Here is a 15,520-nt window from a genome sequence, read left to right on the forward strand (position 1 = left end):
GGCAGTGACGGGAACCGTCTCAGCCTCGGACCTCTCCCTTTCTTCTTCACGCACGCCGGTCCTCTCTCTCCTGGCAGAACCCCTTGACGGCGACGGCGGAACGGCGGCGGTCAGTGAGAGGCAGAATTGGCGAGCCCTCCTCTTCCAGCGGCGGCGCTGCGGCAAGGAGCATAGCGGCGGCGTGTGAACCGGCGACGGCAGAAACGTGACGGCTCTCCCTCACGGCGCGTCTCCCTCTCGCGCGACTGGCAACGGCACAGGCTAGAGATGACGGCTCGGCTAACAGTGGCGGCGGCGGTGCCAGGCTCTCCTCTGGCGACGCCCTTCCCTCACTGCTCTCTCTCGGATCTCGTTCTCCCTGCTGTCAATGGCGGCGGCGTCGAAGGAACAACAATGGCACCTCGGCGGCGTCTCCTCCTTCCCGACACGGCTCTCTCACTCTCTATCGTGAAATGGCGGCAGCTAGCAGGGGCGGCGACGACGCGTCGGTGGTGGTGAAGCCCAGCGCGCCGGCGCAGTCTCCTCCCTCCTCTTCTCTTCCTCCTTCCACGGATCCCGTTTCTCCCTTCCCTCTCTATTTCTTTCTTTCTTCCATTTTCGCAGCTGTTGCTGCTGGTTGAATTGGGGAAGGCTGCGGCTGTGTGTGTGTTTAAGGGGGGTGACTAGGGTTTCATTTTGAAACTTAGGGTTAGGGATGATTGGGTAATTTCACATAAAATTGGGAATAATATAATAATTGAAACCCAAATTAAATCCAACACTAATTATATATAGAGAATACTATTTGCTCATCAATTTCACAAATTATTTTCAATAAAATGCCCAAATCTAAAAATTAGAAATAATATACTTAATTTCTTCATTTTTCCAAAATAGCAGTAATAATATTTAAAATATTACTTATCTAATCCAAATCATATAAAATCTTATTATTTCACAACTACCAACTTTATAATTCAAATATAGAAAATAATCCAATAATTATAAAATTGGATAATAATCATAACTCGTCTCAAATTCAATAAATCAAAACTTGCCTTAATTATCTTTAATAAAATCATTTCTGAAATTAAGGTTATAAATAACCATATGATTTGAGACTTGATCATAATAAGACTTTTCAAAGGTTCTGGGTCTTATAATCATCACCTTCAATTTTTAGTTTATACGTCTGTACAAAAATAATGTGTATAAATGTGCGAATAATTATATGGTGGAATAAAAAAAGTTCATCATATATGTATATAAAAAAATTAAACTTAATGCACTGTCAGTATAAAATAGTTTTATATGTACATTCAATTATATAATAATACATCAACAAAATAATTATTTTTTATACTCACTGCATAAATAATTATCTAAAAAAATAAATGTGATTATACAATTATGTAAAATATTTTATACTGTCAGTGTATCAAAATTAAACTCTATAAAAAAATCATTGTATATAAGGCTACATATTTGAGGTTTTACAAAAAATTTTATTATAATATTAGAAATAAATTAAATTATTTATTTATTATAGATTTAATTATTTTATTATAATAAATTTAATTATTTTAATGATGACCAATTATTAAATTAAAATATATAAATTAATATTACATAATACATAATAATTTAGTGACTGATTTTGACCGTATATAAAACATAAAAAAATTGATTGTCGAACATATGTTTTTTATGTGCAATACACATAGAAACTATATTTTCATAAGTGTTAAACTGGAAAAACAATATATGAATTGACGAGACGTATGATGATAGATAATTTAATTAAATATATTAAAATATGTAATAATTTTTAATTATTATTTTATATGAGTAGTTACCTATTTACTAAAATGAGATAATTTTAGCTTAAATTATATTAGATTGGGGAATTGGAAAATTCCAAAATAGAAAAATTCAGTGAAGTTTAAATGGAACTTACACTACAAGAAAGGCGTAATATTGTGGCGGTTTTTTCATAATTAACGACGGTTTTAAATTATCGCAAAATCAAATGTTGATAGCTAAAGAAACTGTCTTAGTTATTGGTGCGGGGATAAGATTTTGCGGGAGTTTTTAGCAACCGTTGGTATAACCGCTGCTATCACTATAAGAAAATGAAACATTTGTAACAAAAATTTTTTTGTAACAACAATTAGTTATTGTCTTATTTTGTAATAAGAAAATTTGTTACAAAATATTTCAATATTTTGTAACAACTTGATTTCTTTTGTTACAAATTATGTTGACTTTCGTATCGAATTGTTGTTTTGTTACAAAATGTTATAATGTTTTGTAACAAAAGATTATATTGTTGTAAAAATTCAAAATATTTTGTAACAAAATATCTATTTGTTTGAAAAGCTCTAAATATTTTGTAACAAAAAATTAATTTGTCACAAAATACAATATTTTTGTAACAAGTTATTTATTTGTCACAAAATTCAAAGATTTTTTGTAACTAATAAAAAATTTTGTTTCAACATACTAAATGTAAGACTTTGAATTTTTAAAAATTAACATAATAAATTATTTATGATTTATTATATTTATTTAAGATTTTATATTCAAAAATTTATTTTACTAAAAATATTTAAGTCAAATTGATGATAGTTTGAGTTTAAAATTATTTTAAAAATTAAATAATAAATAATTTATAATTTATTATATTTATTCAAAATAAATTTTTAGAGATTTATATATTAAACGGAGTATTTTTTATTTATATTTTAAAATAATAATAAAATAATATTTTAAGAATAATTAATTTAATTACTCTAATTCTTAAAATTAAAATATTTATTTAAAAATAATTTAAAAATTTATAATTATATAATATCTTTATATAACTATTATTAAATTAAAATTAATTTTTCAGTTATTATACTATCCTTATTTTTATTAAAAATATTTAAGCTACCCAATCTCTAACCTTATCTTCAGAATTTTCGAAAAATGTTATTATAAGTTAATTTTAATTTATTAATTTATTAAAGACTTTATTTTTAGAAATTATTGTATTAAAAATAATTAAATTAAGTTTTGATAATTAAATTAAAAATTTTACTTAATCTTATAATATTGAATAATTTTCTATATTTAAACGATAAAACTTAATAGTTGTAAAAGAATAGGAATTTTATATAATTCGGGTTAAATAATTAATATTTTATAATTTAATACTCATATTTTAAAAAACAAAAAGAATTAACCATATTATGTCTAATTTTTTTGAATTAAAATATTTATTAAAAAATAATTTATATATTGATGAACAAATAATACTTTCTTTGAAGATAATTTTATTAGATTAAATTTAATTTTTAATACCATTTTATATCCTAATTATATTGTCAATTGTCCTCAAAATGAAACCTAATTTGCTAATACTTCCTAAGACCCTAACCCTATTTTTCCCCTTCAGCCGTCACACCCCTTTTAGCAGAAAGAAATCAGCAGAAAGAAAGAAAGAAAGAAAACGTTGAGGGAGAGAGGGAGAAACGGAGTTAGAGAAGAGAAGAGAGGAGAGGGGGACGGCCAGTGCTGGTGGGCCGAGCTGCTCGCCGCCATCGTTGCTAGCACCGACGCGGAGGAGGTAGCCAGAGGAGAAGAAGCACAACACCGCGGATGAAGCTCGCCGCCGCTGCACCACGCCTCGCGAACCACTGCTGCGTCGCGTCTGTCGTCATCTTCGCGGGTTCCGGTCGCCATCGTCGTCTCTTCCGTTAAGCCCGTCGCCGCCGTCCTTCTCGCTATGAAGCCAGCACCGCCATCGTCATCATCACGGGCTGCTGCTGCGCGTGATGCCGCCGCCGCCGCCTCTGAGTCCATCGCCGTCAAGCAGAGCCACGGGCAGAGACAAGATCCCCAGGTGAGAGAGAGATGGAACCTGGGAGGGCCGCGACCAGTCCAGCCGCCGCAACCAGTCAACGGCGTCGTCTTTGTCTGAACCACCGCTAGATCCGCCGCTGTCGAAGCTTCTGGCTGCGCCTCTGCCGTCGGTGGAGCTTGCCGTTACTAAGATCATTGTTGCTACTAGGAATTAAAAACAAACGAAGGGTTTGTTGCGTTTAATTACCGAATTTTAGCTAATTGAGGTAGGGGATTTTATTTTGAAATTAACTGTTTTAATTTATGAATGCTATGGAAGTTTAGGGTTTAATTTTTTAGAATTTTTTATTAGGGATATTATTTTTGATTATCAGAACTTGTGAATATTAGGGCTGTTGATTATTGTTCTGTGTAGTTTTTTTCTGATTTGTTACTTTTTCTTTTTTTACTTGTTCTGATTAGTAATTTAACATTATTGGAACTTCAAATTATTACTTGTTTTTGTTTTTAATTTGTTCTTAATTTAGTTGATGCTAGATTGATGCCCAACAAAATTCATTCATAATAATAATTACTTACATGTTCATACCATCGATTGAGTTGTTACTCTTGAGTTGTTACTCATAATTGAGTTCATACCACCATGAACTGTTGATGAATTCTAACAGACAGCACAAAATAAAAAATGTTAGTAATGGAGGATCAGTTCATAATCTGAGTCATTGGATTGACAAAAATCTTTTCAGTAATGCAGTACACAATAATTCATTCAATCTTACTGCTGTTTGTGATTATTCATGGTAAATGTGCTGCTGTCCTGTTATTCTTTGTGCTGCTGTCCTGTTATTCTTTGTGCTTTTGTGGCTTCATTGTGTAAAACCAATTTTGAGGGCGCTGTCCATGGCAATATCTACAGTTTCAATCCATATCTTTGGTGATGTGCCTTCCTTACCACTTGTTGGCATCCTGCAGGTTACACCTCATTTTTCCTGATATTGTGCGTGTTTTGGTTACTTTTATTATTGGATATATATCAGCCATTGGATTCTGCATTTTACACGACTTTTCCTAATATTTTGATTATTTTTATAACTGGATATTATCATCCAACATAAGACACAGATTTGTACTAGAAGTAAAGTGCTTGATTGATTTTCACCTTATCCATGTTTGTTGGATTTCATTTGCAGCTTCTAAATCACATTTTAGTAGTTTTGTCCAAACCATGATATGGAGTTGCTCAAATAGAAAAACCAAACATATGATTAGCCAGTGGGTTTGATCTATAGTAAACGTTTCAAAACTTAAGTTTATCCCTTCTCTTTTAGTTATTATATCTATCTCCAGAAAATTGTTAAAATAAATGTCAAACCTGGTTTTATTTGTTATAAACTGTTCTCTCTTTTTCATCTCTCCCTTTGATGTAAAAGGGTTTCACATCTTAGTTTGTTTAGGCAACTTTCAACACCCCTCTTGAATTAACATATATGGAAAAGATGTTGACAAAACTAGTAACAAGAACTGTGCTGCCTTATGTTTTATATTTTGATGCAACCATACTCATGATTTATTGACCTGCTTTACATTGTTGGCTGTTCCAGCCTTTTGCCTGTATTTGTTCCTGTTTTAACATTTATTTTTATTCTAAGCAAAACAGTTTTCCTACACAGGATCATATTAATGACTGGAGGAAAATAGCATTTTGTTTAACATCCATTTTCTTTCTTGCTGCTATAATATGGTTCATAGGTAAGTGGCATACCACCATGCAGCTTTGGTATTATATTAGATGTTCTTAATTTTTAAACCAGATATGCATTAGAATTAATTATTTTTTAGGAATGTTCCTGTAAACTGAAATTTTAGAACACGTACTGAAGAAATTGCTGAATGTTGCCCATGGGTTTCAAATGCTAATAGACCCTAAAGGTACTCCTAAAATTACTTATGGTTTAAATACATTTTCATAGATGATTTCCATTTTATATTAGTATACTTTAATTTGTATATGGATCTATTTATCACATTTTACTTGTGTCATGGTTGAAAAATGATAAATGTCCTATTATTTGGTTTGATAAATTTGGTCGGGTATTGGCTGAGACATAAGTTGTGAATTGGTTATTTTTGTTGGAATCGTAGACGGTGAAAATATCCAAGTTTTAGGGGAGGTTCTGGGGGAGGTTCTGCCAAAATTTTTCTAAACATTTTGGATAAAACTTAGTGGAAAAATTATAATTAGTGTTATATCTTGTTTCTAAAATTTTGTTTCAGTTTTTCTTATTTACAGGAGTGCTGAAATGGTGATCATATGCTACCTTGAGGGCTCAAGAATATTTTGATGCATAAAGACACTAATCTATGTTAGAACTTTTATGTTTTGGTTGAACTTATGCAAGACATATAACTTGTAAAACTAATCAATATACTCACTAATGTTATTTTGTTTGAAAACAATTTTAGCTAAAAGGATCTTGTTTGACTTATGTATGTTTTTGCATATTATATAGATATAAACTTGCTTATTAAAATAAATATATTAGTCAATTTAAAAATAGTTTATTAAACTATGCATGCAATTTGTATTAAAAAAAAGTTGTTGCAAAATAATTAATTTGCTTTTATAACTAAAGAAAAAAAATGTTACAAAATCATGTTACATTTTGTAACAAAATTTTTTGATAGGAAAAAATAAATTGTCACGAAAAATACCTTGAAGATCAAATTTTGTTACCACTTTTGTAACGGCTTCTAGTTTTTTGTATCAGAAAAAATTGTTACAAAACATCATATTGAATTGTAACAGTTCTATTTTTTGTTACAAAAACTTTTTGTAATGGGACTTACTACAACGGCCCCTTTTTTTGTTACAAAAAACTTTTATTTCAAAATTTTGACGTTTTGTAACAATTTTTTTGTTACAAATACGCCTTTTTCTTGTAGTGTATATCAATATTTTGCGTCATCCAAATAAAAAATCGCCGCTAAATGTGAGTGCCACGATTTCGCGCATGCTTATTGGCGGTTACCGGCTGCCGCTATTTAACACGGTTTTTTAAAGCTTGCAGCTGTTTTGCGGTGGTTTTAAAACCGCTGCAATATGGAACTGTGAGTTTTAACCATGTTTACCAGCAATTTCAAACCGCCGCAATCTATGACGGATTTTCAAAAGTTTAGACCTTTTTCGACAGTTTAAAACTGCACGCTAATTTTAAAAAATGTTTTAAAAAATTGGTGTTATTTTTAAAAAATCGCAGGTTTTTTGAAAATTTTATAGATATATTTTTTATGCTCTTTGGATTTTTTCATATTTTAACTCTTAATATTTTCATGCCTAGAATTTAAACTTGTGGCAAAAACAAAAAAAATATCTGTAAAACAAAATAATATATTTATAAAAATTTCAATAAAACAAATCTCTTGCAAAGAGTTGCATAATCAAATTCAACTAAATGTTTACTTCAAACCAAAAAAATTCATATCCTAATTTATTATTTGTTACTCTATCATTACACGGAATTCATGCCTGCAGCGATGTCTGATGGCAGCTCCTCACCCTGCCGTTAAAATAGATATCTCAGAGCACTCTTCATTGCTTGACTCTTTTTCTTCTCTGATGCTACTTCATCCTCGATTGCCTTTCTTTTCAACTCCTCGGCTTCCATCTCTGACTATAGTTCAAGCAACTTCCTTTGAGTCTCCTCTACTTAGACTCCATTATCCGGCAGATGCGAATTCGGACCGAAGAGTTGACTAGGAGTCGATCCGAAATCCATACCACTCACTCTACTCGCTTTCTCTTTTTTGAGAACTTGAGCAATGGAATTATTTTGAGACAACACTCTAGAAGAGTTATCCTATTGCTCAATCTCCTTCAGTCTTTCCTACAGACATAAATAAGCAAATACAAGCATTTTGTTGATTGGTCTATCTGATGTCAAGAACATGCCAAACAGGATTATTAACTGCATCACTTTCATCACAGTAAAATAACATTCAACCACTGCAAGTCTATAAGTATATTAATGCATCAACAACTTATACTCTCATAGTAATAAAGGGATCTATTTCAAAAAATAATGGGGTAAAATACAATAAATTAAACAGTTAACCTATTTGAGATCATAATTCTATCGATCAATTATAATAAGTAGTACTTACACCAATTGCTCTTACTTCATCATTGATATAGGAACCATATTTTTTTATGTGCACTATGATCCATAACTCTCTTCTACCGACTCTCCTTCTTGTTGTTTCAACTGTAACAACAAAGTTTATGTCATTACCGTATTCCACACAATTAAAGAGAATGTAGACATAGAGATAGTCTACAGAGTGAATAAAAAAGTAAAGTACCACTTCTTACCTCTGTATTGTCAAAATTTTCGTACCGCTAGTGTGGGTATATAGTTGTTTTGATCGATTCATCGCGTTTTTCCTACACTTCTCCTATTGGTCCATCAGAGATAAGCAGCGATTAGAAACTGATTTAAAAAGACTCAATGCAACATAAATTGTATTGTTGTGTACTAAATGATATACTAGATTACCTGCGTCTCAAGTTTACTGCAAGTACCATCTCCAATCCTCTCAATCAATTCTCGGCCGGCGGTTCTCAATATTTTATTTAGTCGTTGATGTTGGGTCATAATAAGCATCATACAACCTCAACTTTGTGTCCTTCCAGGACTTCCCCATACTTTTCAAAATATTTTTCTTGATAGTTCCTTCACTATCTTCATCAAAGTGAAAAATTTGCTACATAGATAATACAATTTGTTAATAATTATCAAACGAAGTAGATTTAATTCAACATGGATATAAACTTTTACCTTTACACATTCGTTATAAACCTTGTCTTTAGTGGTAATCTTATGCCAACTTTCCTCACAGATAAGAAATTTTCCATATTCAGATCCTAGCAGACCAAGAATGCCACTCAACAGTCCAACTTCGTCTCCAATTGGTTGCTTTTTGTTGTTAAACTTGATCATGATCCTTCTACTATTAGGCCGTTCCATAGCCTCCTTCATACTTAATTTTACCAGCTTGATTATGCCATCGAAATCTATAAAGAATATAATACCTTATATGAATATCCGTTGTGGACAACATGCAAAAAAATTAATATATAACATAGAGTCTAAATCATGTTGAATAAGAAAAATTATTTATACGTTACCGATGATCTTAACCATCCAAAATTCTGTAGTCTTGCGTCCTTTGCGACTCTGAGCTCCAGAAGTAACAAAGAGGTCGTCAACTTCTTAATCAAGAAAATCTACCTCATTTGCATTAGCGTCCAATTTTACGTGAAAAGAATCCAAGTTCTGGACACTATTTGTACTTGTCTGTGGAGCAGGCCTTGGTTCACTGCGCGGTGGATGGAACTGGCGTGAAGTTGCAGGGACACTATCACCACTGGGAGGGAGAATTTGAGAGTCATCATGGTGGGAAGCCGAAGCCGTAGGCGGAGTCGTTTGAGGTTGCTGACATCTTGGTCCTAATTTTGGTTTTTTCGTGTAATGACCTTTCCTAGCCATTTTAAATTCCTAATACCAGGATGCAGAAAAAAAAATCACATTATCTCTAACAACACATAATGCTAGTAAGTTATGTTTATACAAATTAACCAAAAAATATATATATACAATGCAAGGAGTTAACCAGCACAACACACAGTTTTAAGCATGTATACTCTTTTGGTTATTTTTAAAGGAAACTAAACATAAAGAAAGAGGTAAAAGAAACATATCAACCAAAATAAGCGTATAACCGGTTTGCTAGTTAGTTTGCAGTTGTCATGCATTTTTTCCACGGTGAAAAAGAGGACACGGGAAATTTTTTCTCCCCATATCCTTAATCCTCCCCACAATTGATTTGGGGTTAGTCCTAATTAAAATGACATAAACAATGCACAAAATTCCCCCACTATCCTTAATCTTTCCCATATTTTTTTAGATCTCTCTAAATATTACTAATTTTGTAAGGCAACAGAGGAGTAATTGATAAACCCTATTTTTAGGGTTTATCTTGTGTTAATTGAGAGCATTTTATCAATCTTTTCTCACATTTATTCAATAAAATAGCATGGTTTTGTGATTCTCCCTCATTTTGTGCTTAAGTGTGAAAACGTGCTTTTAGACCTTTAATTTGATGATTTTAATTCACCTTTGATTCCACTAGATACCTTGATTTGTTTGTTAAGTGATTTCAGGTTGAAAAGGCAAGGAATGGATCAAAGGAGTGAAGAGAAAAGCATGCAAAGTGGAGAACACATGGAAGAACCAAAGATTTGGTTGCGCTCATCCACGCGCACGAGCAACAGACGCGCACGCGTGGATCGTAAAAACTCCATGGATGCGCACGCGTGCTGTACGCGTACGCGTCAGTGCTGGCACATGATTTTTAAGTGAAAACGTGCCCAGCGAATTCACAGGGAGTGTGGGGCCCAATCTGAACTAACTTTGGCGCCAAAATGCTTAAAAGGACCAAGGATTGAAGGGGAATGCATCATCCATCATCATGAATCATTAAGGAGTTTTAGATCTAGTTTGAGTGTTAGTTTTAGAGAGAGAAGCCCTCACTTTTCTCTAGAATTAGGATTAGGTTTAGGTTAATAAGCTTAGATCTAGGTTTTAATTCATGCTTTCATCTACTTCTACCTTTCAATTCTTTGTTGTTACATCTTGTTCTTCTATTCTCTTGTTGTAATTTTTTCTATTTTGTCTCTATACTTTGTTGTTGATCTACTCTTGTTCCTTTTATTTTCTTTTAATGAAATTTGAGGTAATTCATATTAATTGTTCTTTCTTTGATTTTTTTTTGTTGATTCTTTGCAATAAATTGTTGTTAGATTTCACTCTTGTTGTCAATTTACTATGCTTTTCTTTTATACCTTCCAAGTGTTTGTCAAAATGATTGAAAGGATGTTAGAGTAGAATTTTATGCTCTTGGCTTGGGAAGGTAACTTAGGAATTCTTGAGTTACTAATGTCCAAGTGATTGATAGTTGGTAGCCATTGACTCTAGCTCTCATTAACTCAATTAGTGAATAGTTAGGACTTATGGACTTCGATTGATATAACTCACTTGACTTTCTTTTACTTGTTAGAGGATGATTTAGTGGGATTGATCCTTACAATTATCATATTGTGGTTAGTGATAAGGATAGAGATCCTTGACCACCAACCCTTGCCAAGACCTTTTCATCATTTGAATTCCTTTGCAATTTACTTTTCTTGTTTTTCATCCAAAACTCCAAAATATACATGTCCATAGCCAATAACAAGAACACTATCCTGCAATTCCTTTGAGAGACGACCTGAGGTTTAAATACTTCGGTTATTATATTTATTAGGGGTTTGTACTTGTAACAAACAAATTTTTGCATGAAAGGATTACTGTTGGTTTAGAAACTATATTTCGACAAGATTTCATTTGTGAATTCTATACCATCAATTTTTCATTCATCAGTAATGCAAAAGTTCGAAACAAAAATCCAAGGTAATCAAAACATATTGCAATCTAATACAATAATACTCAAAATTCAAAATCAAAACTTAGCTCACTGTTTTGGATTATCCTTCATATAACCTTAGTTAGCTAACTGCTTAATTACCTAGTATTTACATATATAAATTTCATATTAAAACCATGAGTCAAAATCAAACATGTTGTGATCTTCATTCCAAACCAATTTTATATTGCAAATTAACGTCATTGATTATACAAATTAATACTAATTAACATCATTGACTATAAAAACACCTACCATTAATACTAATTAACATCGCAAATAAGAAGAAATAGTTAAACATGAGATGAAAATGACAACAGCTCCACTATTCCCATCAAATAATTATACAATATATACAATCCAGTTAACAAAGCACCATAGGAACGGGTGTGTACCGGAAAAGAGAAGGCGGGCCAGTAGCAGGCCCAAACCGATGACGACGCAGGCAGAGACGGCGACGCGACAAGAAGCTCCTAGAGACCGAGACAGTGACGTGAGGAGATGAGTAGTCCTCGTCGGCGAGAGGTGCGAGAGGTGAGAGGTGAGAGCGCAAGAGATGAGAGCTTCTCTGGATGAGGGATTGGTTCACTGGATTCAGGGCTGTAAGTTAGGGTTGGAGTGGAAGACAATGTATAAGGAATAGAGAAGAAGGATTGGGGCGCACTGAGGCTACTTTCAAAATAGGAATAGCAATATATATAAGGCTATTATTATTAAGGTTTAATTACTCTGCAGATCTCTATAGTTTCACCGAATTTTTAATTAGATCCCTATACTTTTTTTCTTTTCAATTGGGTCCCTATACATTATTTTTTTTGAATTTAGTCCTTATTAATATTAAACGTCAAAAAAATATTAGTGAATTGTGAAATTATTTGTATACCCTTAGGGACCTAATTGAAAAAAAATATAGGGACTTAATTAAAAATTCGATAAAATTATAAATATTTGGTTACGCCCATGTGGTCAACAACCAATATGATGAGTGGAAAATGTATGCTATAGGAGGGAGTTCTAATCCAACCTTTTTAAGCAAAGGGAATGTTTATATAGCACCAAATAATGATAACAAACAGGGAGCAAACGAATTAAGCATTACCATGAAATCCAACACCCAATAAATGTACTAACTGATGAGTAGTATTGGAAAATTAAAGCGTAAACAAATACATAAACGTATAATATATGGTGTTGTCTACAGTACTAAAATATGAATTGTCAAAATTATCCCAAAAAATATAACAAATCAAATTTTGTACAATACAACAAGATAAAGAATTTATTAACGTAACTTTTTCTAAAGAAAGAATTATATATCAGACAGAAGAGTCTGTTCTCATTGCTTTGGACTCCACATGTTACGGATGCTTTAACTCTCAATTTCTTCAAGTACCAGATACTTGCTCAAATTCCAAATGCCCCAACAACCGATATGTCAGTTACTATTCCTGCAGACACAACACATTACCCTCATTTTCAACTTGAAAAAGTTTGCTATGAACAATAATCAATACACCACTTCAATTAGCAGTAACAACCTGCAATTACATGTGCCCTCGTATTGTGCTGTGCAATATTATAATCTGCAAAATAACATACGAAATCTAATTCATGATCATTACTTTACTAAAAAGGCAGAATTATATTATTGAGGTTGTAAGATACCTTTGCAATGAGTAGTGGAATTTTCATTGTCACAAAGGCACATGAAACTCTCTGTATGTGTATCAAATCCATAAGTTCCACCTCCTTTGGATGGATCCTGGCAAGACACTCATAGTGAAAGAACACTCCGGCATGGCAAGACACTCATATAAGATCTTAATTCTAGTTGTTACTTAATAATAATGTATAGACTAAAATAAAAACTATTCCATTATATGATGATGAAAATATAACTAAAGATAAGGGCATCAATTCACATAACATAATGGAAGAAAAATTAAATAGATAAACATAAGCACGGAGGCCAACCCCTATGGTCCCCCAAGTCCCTACATCTAACCTAGTCTTGGGTGACCAACATAGCCCTACCTACATCGATAGTATTTGCACCCTCGGACACCACTATCGGAGCAGAGCTTCTGATTCTAAGAATTGCATCTCTTATGATCCTCATTGGGGTCAAAAAATTGAATGGCACAACATCCTTAGCAATCTGAGCCTCCATCTTTGCCACATTATCCTTAGACTTATGTCATACAGCTTCCACCCAAGGTGGTTCCTGGCCAAATAAAAAGGATTATCCTTAATCTCCTTATTCAAAGTATCCACAACAGTTTTTGCATCACCAACCAAACCCAAATTTAGTAGAAATACCTGAAACTTGGCACCATGATGATAAAATCCAAATCCCCCATCACTACATTAAAAAAAAAAGAGAAACAGAATCCTAATAAAACAGCATCATCACAGCAACAACAATCAACAATCAACAATAAAGAAAATTCATCATCAGCAAAATATTAATTTATATGTCAATTCACCAATTAACAAAATTTCTGTACATAAATATTCATATTGTAAATCCTAAATTACTATATCAAAACAATCCAGAAATCAATTCAAAAAAAATAAGTACTCAACCAATGCCATATTTTTTGAAAATTAAAATTAGCATAAACATGTTACATCAAGTTTTAAAAACTGAAAAAAAAAAATCAAATGTTGTATGTTACCTTTTTTTGTGACAGATCAAGTACAGGGAGATCGAGGAGAGGCGCAGCGCGAGGACGAGAGGCCAGACGGGAGGTCAGGCGCGGCGATACTCGGCACGGTGCGGTGCGGCGCAGCGACGTCAAGCGAGGCAAAGCACTGCGAGGGACGGCGACCGCTTGGATGGAAAAATAGTGCAGAAGACCTCCGAACAGAATAACGCAGAACAGACCAACGCAAAGAGAAGGAGGCAACGGGCGGTCGACCACCAAGTGTTCGTTGCAGACGACGCCACAGAGGGATGAAGACGACGGACCGACGCAGGAGATGACAGTGAACGCGATCTCCACAGAGCAACTGACGGCTAGCTAGGTTGTTTTTTCTTTGGGATAAGATGCAAGGGGCTCTTTTGGTATTTTAGAAAAATACATGTTTGTTTATCTAACTATTACAACTAAATCATCAGAATATTTGTTTTTTACTGAGAATATTCTGTTATCTTTAATGTTATTCTCACGGCAGGGACTTAATTAAAAAAAATTAACGTATAAGAACCCAATTGAAAAAAAAAACGTATAGAGACCTAATTGAAATTTCGGTGAAACTATAGGACCTGCAGAATAATTAAATATTTTATTAATTATCTTAGTTTTTTGTAATAATAATAATAATAATAATAATAATAATAATAATAATAATAATAATAATAATAATAATAATAGAAACAATATAAGAAACCGTACTAAACTGTTATAGCACCAGTAAATTTCATTGTTTATTAATATATTATTTTAAAATGAATAAATTCTATTAATCTTTTTTTAAAATTAAATGATAGTATACACAATATTTATTAGGTAAATCTCAAAAGTGAAAAAAATATTATAAGATAAATAAAAAGAAAAAAAAAGTTTATATAAAAATCAAATAAACTTAAAAAAAACTCTTATTTAAAAAAAAGAGTAAACTACCATTTGTACCCACGAAAGTTGAAAACATTGACATATTTACCCATAGAAAAAAGAAATTACCATTTGTACCCATAAAAAATTATTTTTACAGGAAAAATTATCCAAATCCTAAAAAATTATCTAAAATCCCTAAATTACCCTTCTCTCCACACTATCATCTCCTTCCTCCCTCCTCCTCTCTCTCTTAATGTTCTCAGCCACCCAATCCCTACCCTTCTCTCCACACTATCCTCTCCTTCCTCCCTCCTCTCTCTCTCTCAATGTTCTCAGCCACCCAATCCCAGCATCAACCACAAACCACCATCTCACCCTCCTCCGCTAGCAACATCGCGGACCTCCGCCAGCCCAGGAGCACTGCGCCAGCTTCTCCTCGCTACCATCACCATCGGCCTCAAACCAGAGCCTACCGCGTCAGAGACCCTCCTCTTCACGCTACCTTATCGCCGCTATAGCCAACCCTCTTCACCTCTTTCTGCGTCGTAGAACCACCACCGCCGCTGCCCTTCCAGTTGGGAGGAACAACGCCAACCCTCTCTCTTTGTCAGGAC

At 33.3% G+C, this 15,520-nt stretch overlaps 1 pseudogene; it reads left to right on the forward strand.

Annotated features, from left to right (window-relative positions):
• The first annotated feature begins 267 nt into the window (after positions 1-267).
• On the forward strand, positions 268-4,040 carry LOC148567400 (uncharacterized; annotated as a pseudogene).
• The last annotated feature ends 11,480 nt before the right edge of the window (positions 4,041-15,520 follow it).

The sequence above is a fragment of the Arachis ipaensis genome, chromosome B4 (genome assembly GCF_059453495.1).
Source record: "Arachis ipaensis isolate K30076 ecotype BB chromosome B4, ASM5945349v1, whole genome shotgun sequence".
In the NCBI taxonomy this organism is placed as follows: Eukaryota; Viridiplantae; Streptophyta; class Magnoliopsida; order Fabales; family Fabaceae; genus Arachis; species Arachis ipaensis.